The sequence below is a fragment of the Rattus norvegicus genome, chromosome 1, assembly GCF_021556685.1.
Source record: "Rattus norvegicus strain SHRSP/BbbUtx chromosome 1, alternate assembly SHRSP_T2T, whole genome shotgun sequence".
NCBI classification, from domain to species: domain Eukaryota; kingdom Metazoa; phylum Chordata; class Mammalia; order Rodentia; family Muridae; genus Rattus; species Rattus norvegicus.
Genome location: NC_141534.1, coordinates 63,961,736 through 63,983,733, shown reverse-complemented (window position 1 = coordinate 63,983,733; position 21,998 = coordinate 63,961,736). Strand labels below are relative to the sequence as shown.

Here is a 21,998-nt window from a genome sequence, read left to right as displayed (position 1 = left end):
GCCAAGGACAAGCCCCCTCCCATCCTCTGATCTGACCCCATAACCAGCCACAGCCAAGTCCTGGGCTCATCTCTAGAGGCACATGGACCCAGGCAGATGAGCCCTTGAATCACAATCGGCTCCTCAAAAGCATCCTATGGTTGTCATTCCAAGTCCATGAATCGGAGGTGCTCTGCACAGCTATTCAGAGAAGCCTTCTCTTGATCTCTGTGAAGATCTCCCTGTTGGATGTCAGAGGAGGGTGTCCATCCAGCATCAATCCAGGGACTGTGGCCCTCTAATGTGTTAGCCCATGTGAACCTCCCCACAGAGCCCCACCTGTCCTTGTGCAACTCCTCCTTGATCGCCTTTTATAGGAAGATATTTAGGGTCCCTTGCAGGAGGCAGGGAAAATGGCACACAGCTGAGGGTGGTTGACAAAACTGGGAACACATCAAATATTGAGTTGGTGTGAGGCTCCCTAAGCCATGCTTGGGCAGGTCTGTGCCAGCGATCCCATAAGACCCTTTGATTCTCCCCATGTACACAGCAGGAACCAATTGCCAGGCCTACCCTCTGCCCAGAGCAAAGGGAGATTGGAACTTGGATTCCAACCCTGGCCCTTCCTATAATACCTGACCTTGTAACCCTTGCTCCCTTTGGGGCTCAACAGTCCCCCTCAAATGTAGACAACAATGTCTAGATGGTGTTCACAGCTTTTCTTGCCTGAAACTGTGCTTTGTTTGATACTACAAACCAGGAAGTAGGGACTTAAACTTGAGATCACTGACTCAGGCTAGGGAGGACTCCAGGGCACCTGAGCTCAGCTGCAAAGGCAGACGCTGAACCACAGTGAGCAGAGGTGGCACATTTTGCTGTTTCTTTCCTTTTCTGCTCTCAGGCCTTTCAGTGAACTCTACAGATGAGGATCTTTCCTCCCAGGCTTAGTGTCTGCAGCCATGAGAGTCCTCTACAGGGGACTCCAAACCCCAGAAGAGTCTTCAGAAGGAAAGCGCTACACACTGCACTGCCCCCAGCACTCTGAGAAACAGAGACCCTTTCTGGGCTTGGGCCAGTCAGTGCTCAATAGTTAGCTTCTGGCTGCACTGGCTGCTCACAAATAACACAGCAGACTGGGTCCTGTGACCTGGCTGTCACAGACTGTGATTGAGAATTCATTTCAACTGTGTCAGCATAGCCACTCTGTTCCTTCTGGTCCCAGGTTGCACAGAGCTCCTTGTCCTCATACATGCCTGTTCCATCACTGGACCTTAATATTTAAAGTGAGCCCTACACTCAGGATGGACTTGGTTTTCTATACATCATGCCAACCTCTGTGTGATAGGAAGTGTCTGCCTGTGTATGCATACCCCCTTATGTGCCTAGGTGTCCATGCATACCACTACCCCATGTCCTGTCAGAGGCCATCCTCTGACAGGTCCTCACGCCTGCATGTCAGACCACCTGTCTTCAAGCCCCAACCCCTCCCCACTGCACAGATGCTGAGCTTATGGGCTTTGCTGATGCATCCAACATTGATGGGGGTTTTGGGGATTCAAACTCAAGTCCTCACCCTTGGGAGGCAAGTGCTCTGCCTATCCCTGCAGCTTTGTCTCAGGTGTTTGATGATAACGTAGAGCCTTTCTGAGGATTTATAAAATCAGTGTCATCTTGATGAGTCAGTTTAGAAACACAGCTTTGTTTTTTTTATTTTTTTTAACAGTGTACCATCAGTTTGAGGCTAATCATTCAGAATTCAATGAAAAAGTGTCACCCTGAGGGTAGACATGACGACTTTGAAGCAGGAGGCATAGAAAACATTCAAAACAGAGAACCGAGGAGAGGTAAACATCTTACAGGCTTTGATTTCTAAAAGCCTTAAATCTCTCCATAGCCCACAGAAGCCAGAGCCTTGAAGCCCTTCCCAACCATGTCATGACAGGTCCTATTGTGACCTAATGAGGAGCGACTGTGAGGCGTCCCAGCCAACAGATGTTAAGCTGTTGCCAGGCCTGGATTTCTTTGAGTGCTTTGAGAGGAGGTGTGGAGTGGAGCCCTCTGCGACTTGTTTGTATCTTGTGAGCTGTGTGTGGTTGTATTGGATTTTACTGTACTGTATATATGTGTATGTATCAGTGTGTGTAAGAGAGTGTGTGCTGACAGATTTGCCTGTGTGTGAGTGTGTGTACACTTTCGCTTGTGTGTTTGTCAGTATATGTAGGACTGTGTGAGTTTACAGGTTTGTTTGTGTGTATGTTTGTATGTGTGTACCACTTCTTTTGTGTGTGTGTGTGTCCCTGTGTGTGTGTGTGTGTGTGTGTGTGTGTGTGTGTCTTTGATGTGCATTTTTCCAGGTTTACTTGTGTGTAAGTATGTGTGTGCCCGTTCCTACGTGAGTGTGTTTTGTATGAATCTGGGTGTTTGTCTGTGTGTGTGCCTGTGTGTGTGTGTGTGTGTGTGTGTGTTTGTGTGTGCACACACGTGCCCATCCCCTTTTGCCCCTTGTATCTATATTACCTGCACCTCAGTGCAAAAGAATGTAGAGGCTAGAAGTCACCCTGGCTCCTGTTCCTGAGGCAGGTCCTCAACCTCATTTTCAAGACAGGCTCTCTCACTGGCCTGCAGCTGCCCAAGTACCTGTCTTGGCTCTCCAGTGGCTCCCAGGAATTTGATATGCCAACCCCATAATATCAGATTAAAGGCCTACGTAGACTGCTGGCTGCTTATTTATGGATTGATTTTTTTTTCTATTTGTTTACGAGATAGAATTAGGCCATATATTCTCAAGACCACTGGCTATTTCCTTATTGTGGTTTTGTTTTATTTATTTATTTATTTATTTATTTATTTATTTATTTATTTATTTATTTATTTATTATGGATTGCTGGATTCATTTTGGTGGTGGTTTTTATGTTCTCACATGCTATATTATTGCTTTGATTATTTACGGTTCTGCAGTCGGATGATTCACTCTATCTCCATTTTCAATGTCCTGCGGTTTCATCCTTTTACATTATTCCTGTTTCTCTATTTATTGAGTACAAGCAATCATTGGCTTAGACTTGATACAAATTTGCCCTTTGTGACACCTTGACTCTTCGGCCTTTGTTTAAGGTTTACTGTTCACTGATATTTAACTGCCTTATTCCTTGTGGTTGGTTAATTTTAATTTTCAGTATTTTGCTCTGGAGAGTTGTGGATTTTTGTGGATCACTAGGTCCTGAAATTCAATGGAGTTTTCCCTTAAGTGTTGGCTTTTTACATTTGTTTGTTTTGTCTTATACTCAGTCTTTCTCCTCTCATTTCTTTCATCTGACCTTTTTCTTCAAACAATCCATTCACAGTATTGATCAGCTTTGGCTGCCCAATCCTATTGTAGTATGACGATTTTTATTTTCATCATTGCATTTAGTATGGGTGTGCTCTTGGCTTTCTCTTTTGGGGTTGGTTATTTGGGTGGCTTTTACTTATGATTCTTCATATTTCCCCCTGTTCATAATTTTACTCTATTTTTCTAGTCTAGTCTTTTCTTTGTTATTACTTTTTTCTTTTTGTTTCATTTGTTTCTTTTAGGTTCCACATGTGTAATTTTAGTTCCTGAATTGCTCCATCTTTTTCATTATTTCATTCCATTTGTTTGTTATTTTAGGTAGCATTAGTACTGATAAAATGCCTACAGAGACTGAGGAGGAGTTACCACCTTCTAGTCCCGATCCCAGTATCTCTCAGGAGGGAACCTTTCATTCCCAATATAAATACTGAAGACTATTGGAAAAGGAAGCGATGCCAAGGACCTCCTGGCCCACCGCCGGCTCACAGGAACCCGAGTGGCGGTCAAAGTTCTCTGAAAGAACAAGCAGTGGTTCCGGCCAGCCATGACAGAAGCAAACATAATGAGAAAGATCAACCACCCCTACATTGTTTCTCTCTTACATGTCATTGAAAACAAAACTAGAATATACCTCATAATGGAGCTGGTGGAAGGCCAACAACTCTACCAGTACATCAGAGAGTCAGGGCACATAGAGGAGGATGAGGCCCGGCAAATATTTGAACAGATATTATCAGCAGTGAGCTACTGCCATGGAAAGGGGATTGTTCACCGAGACCTGAAAGTGGACAATATAATGATTGATAAAAACAAAAAGGTCAAAGTCATCGACTTTGGGCTTAGCACCGAAACACAACCTGGACAAATGCTAAACCAGCACTGCGGTGTGTATTCTTTTGGTTCCCCGGAACGCTTCCTTGGACTTCTGTATGACGGGATGAAGAATGATATGTGGACAATAGGAGTGGTCTTGTATTATATGGTAGTGGGAAAGCTCCCATTTGATTCTGTGATCATCCAAGAATTACAAAAACAAGTTGTTGCAGGGGTATATCCTGCTCCCTGTGGGGTTTCAAGCCTCTGTAATAAAATACTCCCTAATAAAAAGAAAATATAATGAGGAAATGGCAACTTATTACTTCCTACAACAGCAGGCTCTCCCGGGGTATGGCTGCACAGCCCAGGCACAGCAAGTGAGTCCCATTGCAGCCCCATTTCCTAGCCTTGACCCTGCTGCTGCTTTTAGATTACAAAGAAAGAGGAGTGGAAGCCTGCCAGTCCTTGGCACCTTGCAGGTGTCATTCTCCCAAGGTCACGTATCTCATTATTGCCAGAAGGTTCATCCAAAAGGAGGAAGAAGGTCCACTGTGGCTGGTCTTCTCAGGCCACTACCGATGACACCTACACAGGACCACTATCACAAATGTGCCATGAGTGTCCCATACATTCAAACAACAAGCATCTTCAGTGAGAAGAGTAGCAACAAGGAAATAAAAGAAGATAATCTACTCTCCCACAGAGCCCCATTAGAGGATAAGCCCATCTCCAGCAGGGTCCGGCACAGAGGTTTTAAGGGGTGGACCAGGAATATAGCAAATGCCCTGATAAAGCTTTGTTGCTGCTTGCCAAGGAGATAGAAACCTCGCCTGGGGCAGAACAGAATCTCACCCCAGAAATGAGCCACAGTGAGAGTCCAGATAACAAGCAGCAGGCACAGTCCAGGTACCTTCGTGCTTTGTCCTTTCTAGTTTGTTCTATGCTGGTCCTTCCTCTTGTCTCTGGTTTCCATTTTCCCCACAATTCTTACCTTGTATCTTCTCTAAGTTCTTTTGTGAGGTTTCCCCAACACCAAGCCTTCTCCCTCTTCTTGATTTCTCCTCTTCCCAGCAGGGACTCAATATGAATTCCCCACTCTACAGAGTTTTCTTGTTGACCCATCCCTTCAGATGGACTCCAGCTCCCCCTTAGGCCAATAGCTCCCACAGGGTGAGCACTAGAGATTCATGGGCTCATGGACTCATCCATGGGCTACTGGTTCTAGCACATGTGGTCATCAATCACAAGTGCTGCAGAACAGAGTCTTATGTTTTCAAATGTAACATCCCACTCCAGTAAGCCTTAAAATTAATAACAAGGTTTGTCACTGAATAAGTATCAACAACCTAGTTTGTGGGTTATTGTTGATGGTCAGAATCCTGCATGCATGCATATTGTTTGCATACTGATTTTTTCATTCCTAAGACCTAGCAATTCATATATATATATATATATATATATATATATATATATATATATATATGTAACATTTCTAAATGATTTCTTTCAAAAATCTTAACTGAGAAGTAGAAGAGAAGATTTAATAAAATAATAAGGCAATCAAAGCTCCAAATGGTAATCTAAGTATTCTACCGCATAAGATTTTTGCTTAGAATAAATTGACTTTTTTTCTCTCACAGTGCCATCTTGAAATTCTGTCATGTCCTGAGAATAAACAGGAGGAGATTTCAGACACATGGCCAACGAAAAGACACCAGCAGAAGCTACAGCACCAACAGGAGAAACAGCAATAGCACCAGCGGCATTAGCAGCAGAAGGAGGAGGAGGAGGAGAGAGAGGAGGAAGAGGAGGATTCCCCAACACCAATCTCCTCCCTCCTCTTGACTTCTCCTCTTCCCAGCAGGGACCCAATATGAATGATGAGTTCCCCACTCTACAGAGTTGTCTTGTTGACCCATCCCTTCAGATGGACTCCATCTCCCCCTTAGGCCAATAGCTCCACAGGGTGAGAACTAGAGGTTCATGGGATCATGGACTCTTCCATGGGCTACTAATCCATACAGAAATGGGCCTGTAATACCAGACACTCAAGACACACAGTAGGTAGGGGGATCAGAACTTCAAGGCTAGCCTGGTCTACATCATGAGTTTAAGATCAGCTTGGACAACTTAGTGACACCCTTTTTCTAGAGGTGAGGAGGGCTAAGGCTACTAACTCAGTGGTAGAGTACTCGTGGGGAAACAGATTGCTGTCCATTGATACCTCTCCTTCCTTGCTCGGAAATACACAATGGTATTAGAAGAGTCAAAGGTTCCTGGCCTAGCATCCACTATTCTATTTGCTACATCATTAAGGGTGCAGTTTTTGGTATTTTGGTCAGGGATCAAATCTATGAAATGAAACTTAAGCAATACTCTCATTGCTGTCATAGTGGGAGGTGGATGATAAATGCTTGCCCACCTGCATCAGTACAAAGCTCGTTCCTTGGACTCCCTGCAAACACATCACTGCTAACTGTGTGCCTTGTATAGGCTTTTCCAACACTGTCATAGCTTGAAAACCTTCCCTGCTATGGACCCTTGAGTGGGCATCCTGCCTTTCTCAGTCTCAGAATGGAGCAAAGATCCCCTGCTCACCTCTAGGCTCACAGGTCATGGACCTCTTCCATCCCATAGTGAACAAGACTGGCACAGCTGCACACACCTTGGAAAAAGAATGTATTGGCAACCCTTAACAAAAAAGATGGTTCTTACTTTCTATTATGGCATTCTATAAAATACGGGTATTTCCTGGTACAATTACACATGTCATTGATTGTGTGTGTGCGTATGTTTTTTGAGGTTGGAGGGGGATAATTCATTTCTCTAAGCCCCTTCCTCAATGCTGGGTGATAAACATTGACTCTCATATAGATTTTAATAATTATACATTTATTTATATATTTTTAAGATTCGTTTATTTTTCCAACTTTTGTAGCTCTTTCTGTGTGTGTGTGTGTGTGTGTGTGTGTGTGTGTGTGTGTAATTAGATATAATACTCAGGGTCAGTAATCCTACCCTTGAGCTACCTTATAACTTTTTATGTTTTAAACAGCTTTATTATGATATCTTTGACATATAAAGCTGATATGTGCTAGAGGTGAGCATCTTGATGTTCTTAAAGACATGTTTTTCCTCAGATACAGAACGCGAGCTGGCTAAAATCCTTGCTACTCCTGCAGATTAACCTTGTCATGCACTGAAGCATGGGGCACATACTAAGCACACTCCCTGACCTGCTTCCTAGGTTGGTAGCACTGGCTCCATCCCAAGCAGAGCTGGAGTGGTCAGCTGTAAGGTTGAGGACCTGCACTCAGGACACTGGGCCCCAGGAGCACCTCACCTGCTGGTCATTCTTTGTACCTCTGAATGTCACTCCTGGGTTCTCACTGCCTGGCACTTAACCATAGACACCACTTTAGAACTGTCTAAGGCCAGAAGGGCAAAAACATTGTTGTTATAAATTTCTACTATGGAAACATCAAATGTTGTGCTTCTTGAACCGTTTTATGAAATGAACCTGGGAGAAACGCAAGAAATATGGCCTGAAGTCTCTTCTGGAACTGCCACTCCAGCATAAGCGTCCACAGGCAGTCAGTCTCCTCTGCACTACCGTCCCCCTTGTTTTGCAACTCATGGATCTCCTTGCTTAGCATATGCACAAGTTGCATTTGCTGTTGCTTCTCCAGCTTCTTCCTGACATCTTATTTTTATGGGTCTGGAGACAGACTCCCCAGAGGACAGCACCTCTTTTCTGATAGTTATGAACTGCAGATCCCTGTGCTCAATAGTGGGGGGCTGCTGCAGGGACTACAACACCAGAATGACTGTTTCTTGGGGCCTCTGCAGTGTGGAAGGTTTTCCTGGTTTGGTCGGTGTGGTCAAAGATGAGAAGGAAGCAAGTTCAGGGAATGAGAGTGCATCTGTCGCCCTTTCCTCTCCTGCTCCCTGTGCTTCCTCTCTGCTTCCTTGTCCAGACAGGCCTTCTATATCTCAGACCACCACTGCTGCTCCTCACTCTTTTTTCCCAGCCACCTGTGCAGACTGGGATGCTGCCTTGTTTGCAGAAGGATGGGGGAGTGGCAAATCCACTGAAATGCCACCAATATCTGGTGTAGTGGACCTGTGGTAGAGGAGGTGGTGGAGGGAGGTCTATTCATATGGGCTGGGAGACAGTCACAGGGGTGGGCAGCACCTCTGCTGGGGTTTCCCAATGGCCAGGACCACTCTTGGTCAGAGTGGAAGCAGGGGCAACTGACTTGGAGGAAGAGTTCAGGTGCTCCTGGCTGCATGTGCTAGATTCCACTGAGGACCTCTGGATCCACATATCACTGTCACACTAGAGACCCTTGCCAGCCTCTACTCAGTGGAGCTCAAGTAGGTAAAACTTCCTGAAGCTCTTCCTTGGAAGGGGTAAGAGGCTGAGAAAAGAAAAGAGGAAGCTATACTACTTTAGGGACTCACCAGAGATATTAGCAAAATTTCATGCATGTTTCTTCCTCACAGAGGAGGTAACAAAAACTGGGGAATGGTTATATAACCAGACCTGACACTGCTTTATGGCTCACTGGCCAAGTAGCCAGCTGTTCCTGTGTCTACAAAGGAATAAAAAGATTGTTTCTATACACTGATGCATGCTGTTTGTGGCATTGTCACTCCTGAAATTTAGCTCCTAACTTCAGGTCTAGGTAGAGGGGTCCGTTCTTCTGAAATGTAAAGAAGTAAACAATCAGATGCTTAAAACTGCATAAAAGGCATACTTTTTCCTCAGGTATCTGTTTTACAATCTTTTAAAAAGCATTCATGGGGTTTGACACCCCGAAACAAGCTTTGCCATTTCAGGAAAAGTGTGATGGAGGGAAGATTTGTATGGTGGGTTACTGGGAAGACAGGATTGTAAAGGAAATAAATAAATGGTTTTCTAAAAAGCATGTATTTTAAATGCCATGCTAAAAACTATAATTTTGACACTATGCTTTCAATAAAAAACATTTCACATTTTATTTACTCATTTAAACTAATTCTCATTTTCCCAGATTCATTAATTTAGTATTAATTTACTTGAGTAGCGTAATAAAAATAAAACTGAAAAAAATAAAAAGTAAAAATAAAAGCTGAGTCAGGGGCAGAAGAGGATTCACAATACTGCACCTAACAGACTGTGAATATATCTAGTAAACCGTACCATCAGATCTGATCTGTATCATGATCCAGAAGTATTTCTCAGCATCATGCACTCAGTCTCAACTAACTTCTTCCTTGAAAAGCTGAGCAAGAGCTGTGGTAGGAGCTACTACATGGGACTTTTAGGGTCTCACTTTATAAAAATAATTTATGTGTATGAGTGTTTGCCCAGCATATGTGCACATGAATGCTTGACTGGTGTCCAAAGAACTTAGAAGAAGGTTTCAAATCCCCTGAAATTAGAGTTTTAGGCAGTTGTGAGCTAACACTGGTGTTGTAAAATACTGAACCATCTTTCCAGCCCCAGATTTTGATAACTTTTAGGAGGAGCCATATCTCAATACAGGATTACTATATGTTGGCTAACCTGGCTTGAGTCACTAGCTCTTACCTCTCTGCACCATGGAGGACAATGGCTGGGTAAGAAAGGTGGACAGGCAGTGAGAGAAGATGCCTTGATTTGCAACTTCCAGTGTAACCATGGAACTGGTTGTAGTCATGAGTTCTGCTGCCCTAGGAAGAAAATATAAAGAAACAGCGCTCACTGTCATAGAGGAGACTATGTTCAGAATACTTGTGCTTAGGTTCCTCAGCCTGGTTGCTGTTTGGGGAAATAAACCAGACTTTCAGAAGATTATGTCCTGTCCACATCACTTATGATAATTAATTATAAAACAGGTAAATATATTCTATTCTATAACATAAACATTAAGATATTTAAAGATTTTACAAGCTCTAAGTATATGTGTACATATTTATATAATTATTTAATGAAATGTTCTATACTAATATACATTCTTATGAGTGAACCCAAAATGAGATTCATGTGCTCTAAGAAATAGGGTTATAGTGAAGGTGAGTAAACACAAAGAGCTTTTACATCACTTCTTTTTGAATTCAAATTTCAAAATAAAATGCAAACTTTCACTTCAGTACACTAAAACTAAACAATTAGTTGACGCGTTTAAGTGACCAATTAGTCATACCTTTCCTGAGAAAGTCCATCCAGACTAAATTCATCCACAATGAGGAGTTGGTCATGGGCACCTAGTTGTCCAACCTGAGCCACCAGAAGGGTGTAGGGAGAAAAGAAAAAAGGCAGCGTCACTGGTTGCTGCCGCTGCGGAGAGCTCATAGGCAGCACCCCACGAGCAAACTTGAGCCTCGGGACCACAGGTAAGACCAACTTTTCTGCTGCAAGAGACCTGCCTGGTGAACTCAGGACACACAGAGGCAAAAATCCTCTAGGACCAGGCACTTCTGGGGTTTACCTAGAGTCCCAAACCCGCGGATCCCGAAACACAGCAGCTCTCTGCTCCCAAACCCCGTGGGAGAGAGACCTCACTGCCTAGTCAGGTGGGCACTCCTGAGGCTGCAGAGTAGAGGAGACCACAAACACTGCCCACCCCAGCCCACATCCCTGGCCCAAGAGGAAACTGTATAAGGCCTCTGCGTTCCTGCAGAGGAGGGCCCAGGAGCAGCAGGACCGCTGCGTCTGAGACACCGCCAGAACCTGAAGGGACAGACCAGATAAACAGTTCTCTGCACCCAAATCCCGTGGGAGGGAGAGCTAAAACTTCAGAGAGGCAGACATGCCTGGGAAACCAGAAGAGACTGCACTCTGCACATATCTCTGACGCCAGAGGAAAACACCAAACTCCATCTGGAACCCTGGTGCACGGAAGCTCCCGGAAAGGGCAGCGCAGATCTTCCTGGTTGCTGCCACCGTGGAGAGCTCATAGGCAGCACCACACGAGCAAACTTGAGCCTCGGGACCACAGGTAAGACCAAATTTTCTGCTGCAAGAGACCTGCCTGGTGAACTCAGGACACAGAGAGGCAAAAATTCCTCTAGGACTGGGCACTTCCGGGGTTTACCGGGAGTCCCAAACCCGCGGATCCCGGCCCGCAGCAGCTCTCTGCTCCCAAACCCCGTGGGAGAGAGACCTCACTGCCTGGTCAGGTGGGCACTCCTGAGGCTGCAGAGCAGAAGAGACCACCAACACTGCTCACCCCTGCCCACATCCCTGGCCCAATAGGAAACTGTTTAAGGCCTCTGGGTTCCTGAGTAGGTCCTGCAATAGAGGAAGAACAATATATGCTGGCTGATGACCCAGAGCTTCCAGAATATAGACCACCAACCAATATATATCAGAGGATGGCATTATTTGAAACCAATGGGATGGAAAGCCCTTGGTCCTGTGGAGATGTGATGCTCGAACGTAGGAGGAGGCTGGGGTGGTGGGTTTCGAAAAGTTGGGTGAGTTGAGGAGCAGAATCATAGTGGCAAAATGGAGGGAGGAGGGAGAAGATGTAGGAGTGGGCATTTGTGGATTGGCACCTAGAACGTTGGACATCATTTGAGATGTTAAAAACAGTGGAAATGATAAGGTTTACATTGTCTGACCCAAACCTAAGGGATACTACATAAGGAACACAAAAACCCACAGGTGCTCACCAGCAATCAGATAAAATTTGGCCTTTGGCGGTCTACTCCAAAGAAACTCTTCCAAGAACACTGTTTAGTTTTTTCAAACAAAGTTTAAAACTCTTAGGTGTACTCTCAAATCTGCCCTAATTTGCATAAATCAGTCAAAACTGTTGGCTTTGTAAATACTTCTATCTTGTCCCAATAGTCACATGCTGGTCATCCCAACAACAAGATACTTGTCAAGGTGGGAGTCAATCAACATGGGATCCTTTTTCCAACTCGGCATGCAGACCCTCAGCTCACCTTCACACACACACACACACACACACACACACACACAGAGAGAGAGAGGGAGAGAGAGAGAGAGAGACAGACAGATAGACAGACAGACAGACAGACACACAGACACAGATTCACAAACACATGCACACACACACACACAGACACACACAACCATGAGAGAGTGATAGATCGAAAGTGAGGTAGAGAGAGAGAGAGAGAGAGAGAGAGAGAGAGAGAGAAAGAAAGAGAGTTCTTATCATCTACTTTCTTAATGCATATTGTGTGCTCTTGGAGCTGAGCACAGAGACATGCACATGTAAACCAGTCCTGTACACCTAGGAACATTTTCTGATCAGTATTTTCTCTTCTTTATGCAGTTCTTAAATTATCTTTAAGAGAGTGTAGGGCATTAACCTACAATGAAATCTTGGACCTAAAGGTACATTTTAATACAAAGCTTACATATCACTTACAGATGAATCTAGTAGGAAGTACATTAAGTTCAGAACCATTCAATCAGAAACCCTTAATGTATATACCCCATTCTAACTGCCTTCACTTAACCTCATGTTTGGACCACTGTTCCTAGCTGGAGACTCCTGTTTATCTCCCAGAATAAAAGGGAGGCTCCATGCTCAAGTGGAACAGCAGATTCAAGGTGGGACTGTTGGGTGACATTACCGTGAACACCAGGGACTGCCCCACAGAGGCAGGTAGTGGCCCTTTCTTTCCTCCAGGGGAAGCAGTATCTACATTGTCCTGAGCAGGGAAGGATCCTCTCATTCTAGCAGATGTTCTGGATGACACAAGGAATGTGAATAGATTATGAAATCACTTTACCACATTTCTTTCTGAGGCAGAGACCCTTGAGACCCTTGGCTCAGGAGTAACAGTTCCAGATAGCAAGGTGAGGTCAGTGTGGGCCCTGTGTTGACCTATGAATAGTTATTTATGTTAATCACCAAATCTTTAAAACTTACAGCATGTGAGAGAGAAGACTCCCAGGAGTCTCAGCTAAAACTAATCAGTGAGTTTTTAAGAACAAGAACAAGTAGGAAATTTAAATTCATGTGATTGCTACAAATAAATCAAGACACTGTCATTAGATCACCTTTGTGTAAGGGCCCTGATAACATACACAACTTAAGATGTGAAGTGCTCAGCTAGCACGCTTCGTGGCATGAACCCAAGACACAGTTTCTCTGTGTCTCATCACCTCTGAAGCATGGTCCACAAACAATGGCAACAAACCTTCTCTTCCTCAGAGTTCAAACTTACCTTTACCGTTAGTGATAGTTTCACAGTTAACTAACCTCTACTGGATAGACAGGTTTGACTAACCTTCTCTGAGCTTCTCCCAACCATGTACAGATGGTACATTCCTCTGCACATGAGGCCTGTTCCTCTCAGGCCTGCTGTTCTCCTTCCCAGATTAGAAACTGGATACCTTTCAAGCCTACATTCTTAAGTCATCTATCAACTTTGGGTAAATGATAAGCACAACATGACATTGGGTGCCAAATAACACTTTCCTACCTGACAATGAATATGATCCAGGGGGACCAAACATGGAAACTGGTCAGGTAAGGTCAGGTAACCCCCATGCTATCTCCATGTGGAGATGAAGATTGACACACCTTCCCAAGCAGACTTTCTCAGTTTTCTCAGCCCACACAGCAGTCCTTTGCTGAGCTTCCTTACTCCCAGTGACTGATGAGAGTACATGAGAAGATGCCTGATTTCTGGAAAGCCCTGGGCCCCATGACCCACAGTAGCAGCAGCTTCTGATCACAGGTGATTTCAGGAACTGAAAATGCCTAATGTTCCTGTGTTGATTTGAATATGCTCAGCCCAGGGAGTGGGACTATTTTCAGATGAGCCCTCATTGCATAGGTGTAGCCTTGATTGAGGAAGTGTGTCACTGTTGATGTGACCCTTATGTTCCTTGTCCTAGCTGCATGAAAATCAGTTTTCTAGTAGCGGCCTTCAGATGATGATGTAGAACACCCAGCTCCTCCTGTACCATGTCTGCCTAGATGGTGCCATGCTCCCACCTTGATGATAATGAACCAAACTGCTGAACTTGTAAGCCAAACCCAAAGCAGTGTTCTTCTTATAAGATTTGCATTGGTCATGGTGTCTGTTAATAGCAGGAAAACCCTAAGTAACTCACTTTCTACCACAGATTACGAGGTTAATTGAGTGATGTCATCACCTGAGGAGACATGGCCTCTTATTCAGGTTCTAATCTCCTAAGTAATTGCAGGCTCTCTTCTGGCCTAGGCATTGGCTATAATATTAATCTTCCCAGTGTCTTTTTCTCTGTAAACTATACATTTTGCATTTCTATTTGCCCCATTTGCTCTTTTTCATTGAAGTCCTATAACCTCAGTATAACAGAGGCCATACTGGGCTCTCTTCAAATTTTCATCGAAGAAATTTGTTTATTACTTTTTAATTTAGCCTCAGGTAGGTTTTTACGATGTGGGCTGAAGGAAGCCACATTTTTGTAAAAGCATCATACAAATTATCCCAGGCCAGTTACAAATATTATTGCCTTCTGAATCCCCTTGTCCTGGGCTTCCACATTCTGGATAGGTCTTGGCACTCCTGACTCCCAAGCTCCTGCCAGTATACCCCATTAAACTCTTCTTAGAGCACTGGGCCACTTCTAGTTCAAAGTTCTGAATTCTTGCATATTTTCCAAAACAAGTAACAAGCACAAACTGGCATGGTCAGGTATCACACAGCTCTATTACATCCCCTTCTGCATTAGTTACCTTTGTATTTCTGTGACAGAAATGCCATGAGCACAGCAAACTATAAAACATGTAGGCGATTAGTGATCCTATTTCACAGACCACCTGTTACTATAGGTTAAGTTCCATGACTACAGGGCACGGTGGAAGGAGCAGGAAGCAGAGGACTCACATCTGGAATCACAAGTACAAAGCAGAGAGTGCACAGGGAGTGGTGCAGAGCACTAAAACCTCAAAGCCCAGCCCCACTGGCATTCTTTCTCCAGCAAGGGCACACCTCCTGAGTCTTCCCAAACAGAGTCACCAACTGGGAAAGGAGTACTCAAATGCCCGAGACAGTGGAGGATAGCTCATGCAAAATGTCATGTTGATTCAGGAATTTGAATCAGTAACAGAGAGAACCTTCACTCTGGGTCAATGTGTGTTGCTGCAAAGCCAGCAAGCTGCTCTCCCTCCTCTTGAACATAAGATGTGGATTAAGTAAAAATGTAAACAAGCATCTCCATGGAAAATCAACAGCCCTGTTAATCTGGTAATACTTATAGGATAAGTCCAGAGGTGCTGGATACTAAAATCACAGAAGAAGCCAACACAAACTCAAACCGTTTAGTCTATAGGAATAAAAATACCAAAGAAGCCAAAATGGGTAACGATATGGAGCAAACGCTCACTCACTCAGCAGATAAAATTACACCTAGCCCTTACTCACAGACCTACTTCATAAACAGTGTACATTCTGCTGCTACCTACTCAACACAATCCTAAATGCTGCAATCAAACCAAATGGTTTCTTACTTTGTTGAGTATGACTTAAAAACACTGAAGTACTCTGAAGGAGGTTAATGGAATCTTCTCAGGGCCTGGGGAAGATGGCTGAGGGAGTACAGATTAACAAAGCAACACAACCCAATTTCCCCACCAGCAAGCAGAAACCGGCCTGATGTCAGTTGCCAATTCCTGAGGGTTTAAGAGAAGCCTACAGACTGGAAGGACTGAGGTAGGTGAGATTAAAGTACAGTTACACTGAATGCTCACTTGAGGAATGGGAAGGGTAGCAACTGGAAAGTGCTCGGTGTGTGTGTGTGTGTGTGTGTGTGTGTGTGTGTGTGTGTGTGTGTGTTCCATGCATGTGTTTCTGTGTGAGTGTGGTTGGGTTGTTGCTGTTGTGTGCTTAATTTGAGACAGAGTGTTACCACAAACTGAAGCTGTCCTAAAACTCACCCTGTACACAAGGGTGGTTTGGACAGTAAAGAGACCTTCTCTCTCATGAAAGGGGGATTAATGATGTGTAGCACAAGCTTTGTGTGAATGTAAATTTCAAAATCTGAAGATTTTATAAATCTCCTTTGGCTTGCTTTAACAATGCTGGTGATTATAGCAATACATGGTACACTGAGGACAGAACAGAATATATAGTGTGAGCTTTTGAGATGGTTCAGAGGTGAAAGGAATAGCTGATGATCTGAGTTTAGTTCCAGAGGCACTGTTAATAATCAAACACAAATGTAGCCGACTTTATCCTGTGTAAAAATCAGTCAGGGCATCCAGTCATCTAAAGTCTGGAAGCTGGGGAAGGGAACATGGAAAATGAATATCCTAGTAAGAGCACCATTGGAAGGGGAAGCCCTGGGTCCTGCTAAGACTGAACCCCCAGTGAACTAGATTGTTGGGAGGAGGGCGACAAGGGGGGGGAGGATGGGGAGGAGGGAAGGGGATGTTTGCACGGAAACTGGGAAAGGGAATACTGGAAATGTATATAAAAATTACTCAAGTTAATATATATATACACTGAGGTCAACCCTAGATAGCGCATAGAGCAATCCATACATCATGGGATTCAACGGGGTGTTTTATGAAAGAGCTATTTCCCAGGAGCACACATGTGTGTCAAGGCCTCCCTTCCAGCTAGGCCTTTGGATCTCCAGTGCTAAACACTGTCTCTTCCTTTGCAGAAGTGAAACATAATAAAAATTCACACTTCACAGTACAGTGAATAGCAGTAATCGCGAAAGGTGTAAATAGAACCGATGAGTACCAGAGTATGTGGATTGATGTTATATGAAATGTGTGTGGATGCCGTGCAGTATCCTCTTCCATGTTCCTACATACTGAGCAACGACCCTGTACAATTTCTCTCTAGACAGAACCATCTGGAATTCACTCACTGAGGGACTTATGCCCTGGAGTGGCAGCTACAGGTAGGACTTGTGCAACCATGTCACGAAGCGAAGAGACAGAGATGCATGGATTAAATGGAGAGAAGCAGATTGGAATGGTGGAGAGGCTAACCTGCCAACAACTCCAAACCCCCAGCAGGATGACAATGGAGAACAGCGAGCAGTTTCCCAGCCAGCCTCACTCTCCATAGCCAGACTTCTTCCAGTCCTTCCATTTTCCCAAGGAAAGAAAAGTTCAAAAAGCAGGGACAGGGAAAGAAAAACTGCTCTACTCCCAGGAGCCAAGGGCAAACCCCCTGGCACCTCCCTGTCTGAGCCCATAAGCAGCCACAGCCCAGTCCTGGGATCATCTCTAGAGGCTCAGGGACCCAGGCAGATGAGCCCTTGAATCACAAAGGGTTCCACTACAGCATTCTATGGGTGTCAGTCCTGAGTCCCTGAGCCTGAGGTGCTCTGCACAGCTATTCAGAGAAGCCTTCTCCTGATCTCTGTACAAAGATCTCTGTTTTGGATGTCAGAGGAGAGTATCCACCCAGCATGGGTTGGGGCTCTGGCCCTCTAATCTGTTGGTCCATGTTAACTTCTCCACAGAGAAAGCTTATGAGCTTTGCTGATGCATCCATTTGGCGTTTGGGGGATTCAAACTCAAGTCTCTGCCTAGTCCTGCAGCTTTGTCTCAGGTGTTTGATGATAACCTAGAGCCTTTCTGAGGACTTATGAGAACAGTGTCCTCTTGATGGGTCAGTTTAGAAACAGCTTTGTCTTTAAAAAAAGAAAACTATACCATCAGTTTGAGGCTAATCCTTCAGAATTCAAAGATAACGTGACACCCTGAGTGTAGACATGAGGACTTTAAAGCAGGATGCAGAGTAAACATTCAAAACAGAGAACTATGGACAGCTAAACATCTTACAGGGTTTTATTTCTAACAGCCTAAAGTCTTTCCATAGCCCATAGAAGCCACAGTCTCAGAGTCCTTCCCAACCATGTCTTGACAGGTCCTATTGTGACCTCATGAGGAGCGATTGTGAGGCGGCCCAGCAAACACATATTAAGCTGTTGCCAGGCCTGGAATTCTTTGAGTGCTTTGAGAGGAGGTGTGGAGTGGAGCCCTCTGCGACTTGGTTGTATCTAGTGAGCTGTGTGTGGTTGTGTCGAATTTTACTGTACTGTGTATATGTGTATGTATCAGTGTGTGTAAGAGAGTGTGTGTTGACAGATTGGCCTGTGTGTGAGTGCGTGTACACTTTTGCCTGTGTGTTTGTCAGTATATGTAGGAGTGTGTGAGTTTACAGGTTTGTATGTGTGTATGTGTTTGTATGTGTGTATGTCTGCTTGTGCGTATGTGTATCCCTGTGTGTATGTGTGTATGTGTCTGACGTGTGTTTTTCCAGCTTTGCTTGTGTGTAAGTATGCGTGTTTTGTGTGAATCTGGGTGTAAGAGTTTGTGTGAGTATAAGTTCACTTCTGTGTAGTTCTGTGTGTGTGCCTGTATGTGTGCCTGTGCCTGTGTGAGTGCCTGTGTGTGTGTGTGTGTGTGTCTGTGTGTGCACGTGCCCATCCCCTTTTGCCCCTTGTATCTATATTACCTGCACCTCAGTGCAAGAGAGTGTAGAGACCAGAAGTCACCCCGGCTGCTGTTCATGAGGTACGTTCTCAACCTTATTTTCAAGACAGGCTCTCTCACTGGCCTGCAGCTGCCCAAGTATCTGGGCTGGCTGACCAGTCGCTCCCAGGCATTTGGTATGCCAACCCCATAATATCAGTTAAAAGGCCTATGTAGATGGCTGGCTGCCTATTTCTTGATTGATTGATTTTTGGATGACTTCAAGAGAAAGAATTAGGTCACATATTGCCACGCCATTGGCTATTTCCTTATTGGGGTTTTGTTTTTTGTTTTATTTATTTATTTATTTATTTATTTATTTATTTATTTATTTATTATGGATTGCTGGTTTCATTTTTTAGTGTTTTTTATGTTCTCACATGCTATATTACTGCTTTGATTATTTACGGTTCTGCAGTTGGATGATTAATTCTATCTCCATTTTCAATGTCCTGCGGTTTCATCCTTTTACATTATTCCTGTTTCTCTATTTATTGAGTACAAGCAATCATTGGCTTAGACTTGATACAAATTTGCCCTTTGTGACACTTTGACTCTTCAGCCTTTGTTTAAGGTTTACTATTCACTGATATTTAACTGCCTTATTCCTTGTGGTTGGTTCATTTTAATTTTCAGTATTTTGCTCTGGAGAGTTGTGGATTTTTGTGGATCACTAGGTCCTGAAATTCAATGGAGTTTTCCCTTAATGTGTTGGCTTTTTATATTTGTTTGTTTTGTCTTATACTAATTCTTCCTCCTCTCGTTTCTTTCATCTGTTTTTTTTTTCTTCAATGAACATCTATTCATAGTACTGAACATCTTTGGCCGCCCAATCCTATTGTAGTATGACGATTTTTATTTTCATCATTGCATTTAGTATGTGTGTGCTCTTGGCTTTCTCTTTTGGGGTTGGTTATTTGGGTGGCTTTTACTTATGACTCTTCATATTTTCCCCTTAACTTTTTCATAATTTTGCTCTATTTTTCTAGTCTAGTTTTTACTTTGTCTTTGTTTGTTTTTTTCTTTTTTTTTTGTTTGTTTCTTTTAGGTACCACAAGTGTAATTTTAGCTCCTATATTGCTCCATCTTTTTCAATATTTGATTCCATTTTTGTTATTTTTAGGTAGCATTAGTACTGATAAAATGCCTACAGAGACTGAGGAGGAGTTACCAACCCCTACACCGGAGCCCAGTATCTCTGAGGAGGGCAACTTCCATTCCCAATACCAAGTATTGGGGACAATTGGGCAAGGGGGCAACGCCAAAGTCCTCCTGGCCCACCACCGGCTCACAGGAACCCCGGTGGCTGTCAAAGTTCTGCGAAAGGACAAGCAGTGGTTCCAGCCAGCCATGATGGAAGCAAACATAATGAGAAAGATCAACCACCCCAACATAGTGTCTCTCATACAAGTTATTGAAAAGGAAACGAGAATATACCTCATAATGGAGCTGGTGGAAGGCCAAGAACTCTACCAGTACATCAGAGAGTCAGGGCACATAGAGGAGGATGAGGCCCGGCAAATATTTGAACAGATATTGTCAGCAGTGAGCTAATGCCATGGAAAGGGGATTGTTCACCGAGACCTCAAACTGGACAATATAATGATTGATAAAAACAAAAAGGTCAAAGTCATCGACTTTGGGCTTAGCACCCAATTTCAACCTGGAAAAATGCTAAACCACCACTGCGGCACGTACTCCTTTGGTTCCCCTGAACTCCTCCTTGGCCATCGGTATGACGGGCCGAAGAATGATATGTGGATTATAGGAGTGGTCTTGTACTGTATGGTAGTGGGAAAGCTCCCATTTGATTCAGTGATCATCCAAGAACTGCAAAGACAAGTAGTGGCAGGGGTATATCCTGCTCCCTGTGGGGTTTCAAAAGAACTGGAGGACCTCCTTAGTAAATTACTGAGGGTAAATCCCAACTTTAGACCAACAGCAAGAAAGGCGATGAAACACCCTTGGTTCAAAGAACACTGGAACGGATTGATAGGTCCCTATGAAGAAATGCTTCCCCTCACACCAGACCCGGCCATTTTGGATGCCATGAAAAGCATTGGATTCCAAGCCTCTGTAGTAAAACACTCTTTAAAACAAAGAAAATATAATGAGGAAATGGCAACTTATTTCTTTCTACAAAAGCAGGCTCTCCAGGGGGATGGCTGCACAGCCCAGGCACAGCAAGTGAGTCCCGTTGCAGCACCATTCCCTAGCCTTGATCCTGCTGCTGCTTTTAGATTAGAACCAAAGAGGAGTGGAAGCCTGCCAGTCCTTGGCACCTTGCGGGTGTCATCCTCCCATGGTCACGTATCTCACTATGGCCAGAATGCTCATCCAAAAGGAGGCAAAAGATCCACTGTGGCTGGTCGTCTCAGGCCTCTACCGATGACACCTACACAGGACCACTATCACAAATGTGCCGTGAGTGTCCCATGTTTTCAAACAACAAGCATCTTCACTGAGAAGAGTAGCAATAAGGAAATCAAAGAAGACAACCCACTCTCCCACAGAGCCCCATTAGAGGATAAGCCCATCCCCAGCAGGGTCCGGCACAGAGGTTTTAAGGGGTGGACCAGGAATATAGCAAATGCCCTGATAAAGCTGTGTTGCTGCATGCCAAGGAGAAAGAAACCTCGCCTGGGGCAGAACAGAATCTCCCCCCAGAAATGAGCCACAGGGAGAGTCCAGAGAACAAGCAGCAGGCATAGCCCAGGTACCTTTGTGCTTTGTCCTTTTCAGTTTGCTCTATGCTGGTCCTTCCTCTGTCTCTGGTTTCCATTTTCCCCACAATTCTTACCTTGTATCTGCTCTAAGTTCTTTATGAGGTTTCCCCAACACCAAGCCTTCTCCCTCTTCTTGATTTCTCCTCTTCCCAGCAGGGACCCAATAGGATTGATGAGTTCCACACTCTACAGAGTTTTCTAGTTGGCCCATCCCTTCAGATGGACTCCAGCTCCCCCTTAGGCCAATAGCTCCCACAGGGTGAGGACAAGAGTTTCATGGGCTCATGGACTCCTCCAGGGGCTACTGATCTTTTCACATGTGGTCATCAATCACAAGTGCTGCAGAACAGAGTCTTATGTTTTCAAATGTAACATCCCATTCCATTAAGCCTCAAAACTAATTTACAAGGTTTGTCATTGAATAAGTATCAACAACCTAGTTTGTGGTTTATAGTTGATGGTCACAATCCTGCATGCATGCATATTGATTTGCATACTGTTTTTTTTTGTTCCTAAGACCTAGTGATCTATTGAATTTTATAGGTAGTAGTTCTAAATGGTTTCTTTCAAAGACCTCAACTGAGAAGTAGAAAAAAGAAGTTATAATATAGTAAGGCAAATCAAAGCCCCAAATGGTAAGCTAAGAATTCTACCTCACTGTCTTTTTTGCTTGGAATAAATTGTCTTGTCTATTTCACAGTGTCATC

At 44.1% G+C, this 21,998-nt stretch overlaps 1 pseudogene; it reads left to right on the top strand.

The window, feature by feature from the left end:
• Positions 1–20,167: 20,167 nt before the first annotated feature.
• Positions 20,168–21,238, top strand: LOC148007129 (sperm motility kinase Y pseudogene; annotated as a pseudogene).
• The last annotated feature ends 760 nt before the right edge of the window (positions 21,239–21,998 follow it).